Here is an 8,708-nt window from a genome sequence, read left to right on the forward strand (position 1 = left end):
ACACACACACACACACACACACACACACACACACACACACAAACTCTTAGCAATGTCCACATACTTGCAGTGTTACATAATAGCAGTGAAAGTATGTGACAGTTACATCATAAGAATGAAATATGATAAGAAGTTATAGATGGCAAAGAGCATGTAAATACTATAAGACAGTGACACTGTATCTTTAAATACTTGCATGCAAAGCCAGCATCAATTGAAGTATATCTTTATTTATATTACCTTAGGTTTTAACTTCATTCAATAATCGGTTTTCATTTTGTATCTTCCAAATCTTTTCAGGCTGAGTGTCGCATCGTCTCCTGGAGTCTCTAGATCTGTGTATATCTGCACTATCTCATTGATCTCTAAAAAGTGACATTGATGCCAACTGCCAGAGCTGGTACCCATGCCATCTGCTAGTGACGTCACAGGGCAGAGAGAACCATGTGATCCTCTCTCTTGGGACCTTCATTCTGCACTGATCATCTGGCATCCCTGTAAGTGGGTACCAGCATTCATGCATCAACACAGAAGGTTAGACTGATAGGGAAAAAATCTGCACCAGCATTTCACATACAGTAGGTGCGTTTCTCTCCTAGAGCTGCTTCAGCTTCACTGGCAGTCTGTAGAAATAGCTGTGTTAGTGTTCAGTTTCGCCCTGCCAACGGTGCAACTATTAGGTAGTCGTTAATATTCCATTCATTTACAAGGTGGGCTTTTGTGTGAGCGAGAGGTTTTTGTTGTTGTTGATGTTGACGTTTAGTAAAGATCACCATCCCATTCGTGCACCTGGCTACCCAGGGAAAGAACGCCGGGGAAAGGAGCGGAAATCAGGAAAATGGTCTTGAGGTGCTTAACCAAACTAAGATTTGTGTAAGCGAACAGGGATCAACAAAGGTCTCCTTATTTCCTTGTTTTGTTTCATGGCGTGTAACTTATGGGCGTGTGTCTGTGTGTTCTCTTATTAACATGTACGACTTCTGTGCTTCTTAGGAATTTGGAATAAAAGAACAGTTTCTCCATCTGGGGTCTGTGAAAGACATCCTCAGACGCTCCCCTTTCTACACTTGCTGGTATCTTTCAACAACTTTTCGGAGAGCTTCTTTATATGTATCAAATGCGGAGACGTCTTCAAGTGCGCCGTGAAAGATTTCAAACTACATTCTTGTGTCCGGTACCAAAAGTCACAATTCCCTCTTGCACTGTCCCAGACTCCTTCCAGTGGTAACTGGCTTGTTCTTTCTTTCTCATTTCATTTCCTACACAGTAAACATCAAAAAAAAAAAAAAAATAGCACTTAGGTTTTTGTCTTTCTCTTCCTGGCATTCTGCTGAGTATATTAATCAAAGAGAGGCTTTTCTGTTTTCTCAGATTTTTTTTTCCTTTCTCATAAAAATCTTCTCTTCACATTTTCCCCCCTCAAGACTGACAGCCAATTTAAAAATCTCCTCATTCTTACATCAGTGTCCAGTTTTTTTTTCTTTTTTCAGATTTATTCCTATTTCTCTTTCTCCCCACTCCCCACTTTTGATTTCTTAACAAAAGCAGGGCAGAAACAGGCGAAACTGGCAAGGCCTTGTAGATAAAATGAACTGTGAAGCCAGAGGCAAACTCCACCTTCCTCTCCTTTTCCCTGCTCCCCTGTCACCCCCTTCCCTTGCAAAAAAAAAAAAAAAAAAAAAAAAAGGAAAAGAAAAGAAAAAAAGAGGATGTTTTATTTCAGAGTCGCCTGTCAGGAAAGAAAAAAGTGTACTTAAAAAAAGTTCAGAAATGGACAAACACAACCTTTGTTGTTTGATAACTGAATAATCTCTTTCTATAAAGTGAGACAATATGCTTTTGGTATTAAAGTAATCCCTGGCAGAGTTGTAACTGTTGAATCTGTGTTAGCATTCCCCTTATAAATCCCAGTTTTGAAAGGTTTAGAATTCTGCTGCTTTAATGCTCTTTGGTTCCAAATTGGCACCGGGGGTCTCAAATTAAATTCAATTTTGCTCCTGTCGTAGCCCACCCGTTTCCGTCCCCCTCAAAGTTACTCAACTTTGCCTGGACGGGTCTAGAAAAGATAGGGACGATGGCAGAAGGGAGAGGTATGCTAGGTAAAGGAGAATAATTTTTCTCTGTCAATGGTTTGGTAAAAATGCAAATTTAAAATAAAAATAAGCCTATAAATTCACAAGTGAAGTGGGGTGGCCTGGCTTATGTTTAAAAAAAATCGGACCTACCCAAGGCATTTCAAAATGTGTTGCTTAAGGGGATATTACTGGTAATGGGTGTGTTGAGTATATTTCATGTAGCCTTTGGTTCAAAAGTGCACACACCTTTTCTTTCAACACAGAGAGTTTCTCTAGGAAGACCAGAGGCACACTTTTGTTTGATCTCACATATAGTTTAGTTTTTAAATGTAAAGGAGCATAAGTACGAAGAGTCAGGAGCCACAAAGTATGTCACGCATGTTGCATATTGTACCATATTCTAAACTTGCAAAGTCTTCAGAAGCTGCATTATATTATAGGCATCGCAAACACGAGAATCAAAATCTGAGGAATAGGTAGCATGACATGTTAGAAAATTATCACCAATGTAGCTCACCGCAAGGATAGATTTTATATTTTATCTTTGCAATGTGCAGACAAATGAGAAACAGTTTTTTTGATGAAAACATTTGGGACTGTTCTATTTCTGCCTTTGAACGTGAAATAAAAACCTTTGGTGGTGGTGATGAGGTGGGGTGAAGGGGGATAAAATCCGTGTTGAGGTTTTTCTGAGTATTAGTCTATTGTTTGAATGTCTTAGATTTCTTTTTCAAAAAAAAAGGGGAGAAAACAAAAAAGTTGTTATGTCAAGATTTAGCAAGGATTCAGTGTGTTTGTACAATAATCTTTCAAAAGAAATTTTGTTATGCATTTTCTACTATAGTTCCAGATATGCAAATGCATGTGCTGTTAATATGCATTCATAACATACACCACAACGGCTGTTCTACTCTCTGCTAAGAAAGCACGTTAACACCAATACTCCAAACAGAAATACATTCTGAATTGTAGACGAATACTCCGAGTATGGGGAGTATATTATCACCATTTCTATGATAGATTTTCTCATTTTGCAGCAATCGCTGCACACCAAAGTTTATATCCATAACTGAATTCAACACTGATTTAGCTGATATGATCTTTGCTTCTGGGGCCAAGACATTTTATAGATTTTTTTTAAGTCCCCAATGTCTGTATGCCCCTGTCTTGCTTTCACTGGGTAATTTTTCATATTTCACTTATAAAAGTGACCCACAGAAAACGTAGATATAATTTGACTCAGTTGCAAGGCAATAGAAGCCAAAAGTGCGAAGTAAGGCATAAGTGTTGTTATTTTTAGGTCATCCAGTTGGTACCTGTGTCACAGCAAAGGAGAATTCTATTGACTCCCTTTTTACACTCCTCTCATAACTTAAGAGATCAGTTTGGAACATGGCAGGCATTTTTTCCTCAGCTCTCCTAGGGTGTAAGGCAACATAATGTAGACCTGGGCAGGATCAGGCAGCAAAGCCTTAGGACCATTTTTTCCCCCTAGAAGTAGGGTGCTTTCTGAGATAGATTTTTGGACAATTTTCTCTATTGCTTTTTTTTTCCTTTCCTTTTTTTTTTTTTTTTTTTAAGCTCTTAGACAAATGCTTCAGGGCAGCCGGTAAGCCTGTGAGCGAGCCCAGCGTTAATCCTTAGAGTTTTAACTCTGTGATCCCCCGTGGCTTGAAAGAGTTTTATGGCTGTGGCAGAATATTCCACTTTGGAAAACAGACCTTGGGATTTAAATAAAAGTATTGAAAATATAAGGCAAAACACAAAGCAACCTTATTCTCCTTGAAGATTTAGAGGGCTTAAAAGTATAATTTAAACATAGATGTCTAAATATTTTATAGCGTATATGTCTATATATATAATATACACATATATATTTGTATATACTTGTGTGTATATATATATATGTATGTGTATATTATACATCTATATACACCAAAGATTACTTAGATTAAATGATAATCTGGAAATTTGAGGACAACGTTTGAATTGCCTTTATAGATTTACTTCAGGGTCAGGTAAGCTGAGTTGTACTATTATTTTGCAATAAACGATATTGTCATTTTTTGCAATTCATAAAATATAGCAACATCCAATCTTTTATTTTAGTCTTTGCACAAACGGCACTGTTGTTCTCTCCAGAAATATATTTTATAAATTTTTCCTCCATGAAGTATACTTTCTATTTGACTCCCCAAGCTGCAAGTGTTAAATTCATTTCCTAATTTGTTATTAAATACAGTCATGTAAATCTGCCAGTTAAAACTTCTACAGGTCTGAGACAACCAGAGTTGTTGGACTGAGTTATTATAATCCCAGCCATTCATAAAGAAATGGTGCTTTATTAACTTTTGTGATGTTACTGTAAGAAAATGTATAGTTTCCTTTAGTCTTTTACAAATATGAAGTATGAGTTGTTGTCCCTGAGTAAGACTTTTTATGATACGGACTTAGAAATTAGTGTTATATTCCAATAACATGTATTGTGATGGTTATTTTTAAACTTAGAAAACAGATGTACCATTTCTTTTTTTCTGTTACATTAATCCACTGTAAAATTGGAGTGGGAACTTTAGGCAAGAGATATTTTGCAAAGGTTTCATGCAAACTGCATTTTGAAAATCAAGCTTTATGTCACGCGCTTGTATGGTGACACGCAGGCTCTCTTAACGTGATTTCTGGGTGGATTTCAAATGGTTCTGGAGCTTCCTCAGATTACGTGCAAATTTGGCATGTATGTACACATGTGCATTTTCTGAAGAAAGACCCTCTGCCAGATTCCGAAAGGTTAAGCGTCACAGTGAGTGTTTTGATGTCTTACTAAACGAGCTTTAAATCCTGATCCTGATGTTTAATGGCTGTGTGTCATTCATTCATTCACTTATTCACCCATTCATCCACTCAACAAAGGTTTATTGAATATCGGTTTTGGAGTCTTTCTTGATTCCTTTCTTTCTCTCACCCCCTAGAACCGGTATGTCAGCAAATCCTCTCAGTACCATCCTAGAATTACATCCAGAATCTGACCACTTCTTGGCAATTCTGCCTCTTCTTCCCTCATCCAAACCATGAGCATCTCTCACCTGGCCCAATGGCTTCTGTCTTCTTCATTCTTGGCCTCTTATATTCTGTACTGAGTCCTCAACTCAGCAGCCAGAGGCATCTGGTTAAAACATAAATCAGACTGCGTTCTTCTATATTCAAAATCCTGCAGTGGCTTCCCCTCCCTCAGAGTCAAAGCCAAGTCTTCACAGAGGCCCAGAAGCTTCTTCTGGTCTTTCTGTTCCCATCTTCTATTGCTCTCTCCTCCACTCACTCAGCTCCAGCCACACTGGCCCTGGCTGTTCCTTCCACCTCAGGATCCTTGCACTTACTTCTACCTGGACTCCTTCTCCTGAGTATCCCCATGGCTCGTCCTGACTTCCTTCAAGTCTCTGCTCAAATTTTCCCTCTGACCATCCTACTTTATATTGTACCCCTACACCCATCTGTCCTTCCTTATCCACCTTCCAGTTTTGTTGTTCTCTGTAACACTCATCACTTGCTAACACAATACTTAATACGTGTATTAATCTTGTGCCTCCAGGTGAGAGGCAGAAGTACATACTTATTGAATGATGGGTTTGTTCCAGGCACTGGGTTAGTGATGGCTGTTCAATGGCATGTAGAACGGCTATGACAAACTGTTGGGGAGTTTAGAGGCCAGAAGGGGGACGTAGGCAATAAACAAGTAAACACAGAAATGTGCAATTTACCTATTGGTGGCTACAGAGAATCATGAGAAGCCCTACTTGGTTCAAGTATCTGGGAAGCCCTTTCTGAGTCATCCTCCAAGTTGAGTCTGAAGACTGAGCAGCAAGCAGAGGCACGAGCATGTGTGACATGTTGAATGTTCTGGGGGAAACTGCAGTGAGAACAAGGATCAGAACCTATGAGATTGTGTAGGTCATGTGAAGTATTTGGAATCTATTTCTTTTTTTAATTTGTTTCAAAGGAAGTCATTGGAGGGCTTAAGGAAATTTAAGATTTGAAAAGATTACTCTAGGGGCACCTGGGTGGCTCAGTGAGTTAAGCGTCCGACTTCGGCTCAGGTCATGATCTCGAGGTTCATGAGCTCAAGCCCTGTGTCAGGCTCTGGGCTAGTAGCTCAGAGCCTGAAGCCTGCTTCAGATTCTGTCTCCCTCTCTCTCTGCCCCTTCCCTGCTCATGCTCTATCTCTCTCTCTCTCAAAAATAAACATTAAACAGAAATTAAAAAAAAAAAAAACAACTTTGAAAAGATCACTCTAGCTGAGAAGAGTTGCAGAGAGAAAAAGAAGAAGCAGGGAGGACTTACAAAGCCTATAAGGGGGGACGGACAGATCACGTTGCGGGGAGTGCTGACTGTGCCCAGCTTAGAGTGGGGTAATGGAAATGAAGGGAGGAAACCTAGACATGTATTTTGGAGAGACAATCACCAGAACTTACTGATGGATGGGTGTGGATGGGATGTGGGGAGCTTACTTAACCTCTGGTCATGGTGACGATGAACTGTGCTTCCATACGCAGTCTGCCAAGCACCAGGTGAGGTACTTCACATACGAGGTCTCATGGGATCCTTGCAATACCAGGACTGTCTCCCTGGTAGGAGTAATGAAGCTGCAGCTCAGAGAAGTTAGCCAATGTACCCGTGACTGTTTCATTTTTAAGTGAGAGGATCATGATTTAGACCTAGGTCTGTCTGAATCTAAATTCTAGTTTCTTTCTTTTTTCTTAAAATTTGTTTTCAGTGTTTATTTTTGAGAGACAGAGACAGAGCAAGAGTGGGGGAGGGGCAGAGAGAGAGGGAGACACAGAATCCTAAGCAGGCTCCAGGCTCTGAGCTGTCAGCACAGAGCCCAACATGGGGCTCGAACTCAGGAACCGTGAGATCATGACCTGAGCCAAAGTCGGACACTTAACCGACTGAGCCACCCAGGCGCCCCCTTCAGTTCTAGTTTCTTAACAACTATACTTGGTAACCTTAGGCATTAAGTAGTCAAACGTCAACAAGCTGCCTAGAACTGTCTCTGGTACATAACAAATCCTGGATTAATAATAAATACTCGATGAAATAGAAAAACTTAACCACGAATCTATTCACAAAGTTAAGGATTATCCCATTAATATACCTGGTGACTTAAACTTTTTTATTATACATTTGTCTTTCAGAACAATGTTTACAGGTAGGTCAGTAGACTGCCAAGTGATGTATTCATATAACAATGACTGCAATCGTCATGACAGTGAGCTTCTATGACGGTTGAATTGTTCATTTAAATCCTGATCCTGCTGTTTAATAGCTATGTAACATTCATTCGTTCATTTATTCATCCCTCCATCTCTGTTTTTTAATGACAAGGAGCTGTTCTTTCCTTCTTTTTCATTCACTGAACACAACACTTTTTGCATGTTACCACTGTAGACATTGTAAGGAGAAGTAAAGGTAAATAACCAAGATCCCCACCTGTCAAGGAAGTTCGAGTTGAATTAGCACATAAAATATGTCCACAATAGTCTAATTAAAAACAGTATGAGCTCACTGTGATAAGAGAGGTTGTTGGCAGGGAATGAAGAAAACATTGGAATACAGATTGCAAGTATGTAGAAGATTTTTTTTTTACTTTTATTTGAAGTATAATAGAGACTAAAATGCATGTGGACAATAAGTGCACAGCTCAATTAATTCTGATAAACTGAATGCATCTGTGTAATAAGATCTTGATAAAGAAATGGAACATTACCAGACACTTTCTTCCTGCCCCTTCAAGGTACCAACCACATCTCCCCAAGAGACACCACTCTCCTGACTTCTAACAGCATTGATTGGTCTTGTTCATTTTGTGTATTAAATACACGGAATCATTCAGTAAACACTTCTTGGGGTATGACTTCTTTATCTCAGCATTTTGTTTTAAACTTTATCCATGTTGTTGCATGTAATCATAGATTGTTCACTGTCATTGCTGTATAGTATTCAGTTATGTGACTATACCACAATTTGGCTTTTTTCTCCATTCTGTTGTTGACAGGTGTTTGGATAGTTTCTAGTTTGGGGTATTGTAAGTAGTAAGTGCTATTATAGCACATACTTTTTAGTGAACATATATATGTTAGGTGCATTCCATTCCTAGGTACATAGCCAACAGAAATGCATATATACGTGTATTCTGCATGTATGGTTTTAAGAGAAGTTAAAAAAAGTACATTCACAAAAAGTTAGTTTTTAATAATTACCTCCATGACAACCACATGCTTTCTAAAATCATTAACCAAGATCAGTAACATTATCCCCAAAGTTATGGACTCAGGAATTCTAATTGAGGAGGGCATTGATTACCAATGTACCAACAATTATTGAAGGATTCTTCTGGATGAAGCCACTATGATTTTGGGGAAAAAAGAGAAGAAGAGACAATCCTTTTCTTCAAGGAATCTAGAGTTCTGTTGAGGAGAGAAAAGTAACCAACTTAAAGCATTTAGATGAACGAAGGACAGACTATGGTGCAGAGTATCAAACAAATGACTACCTTCTTTGTTTATCTAACACCCTTTAGGAAGATAACACAAATTTTAGACTCTGCAGTAGTATTGCCAAGAACATATTTCAGAATAT

The sequence above is a fragment of the Panthera uncia genome, chromosome A2, assembly GCF_023721935.1.
Source record: "Panthera uncia isolate 11264 chromosome A2, Puncia_PCG_1.0, whole genome shotgun sequence".
NCBI lineage: Eukaryota > Metazoa > Chordata > Mammalia > Carnivora > Felidae > Panthera > Panthera uncia.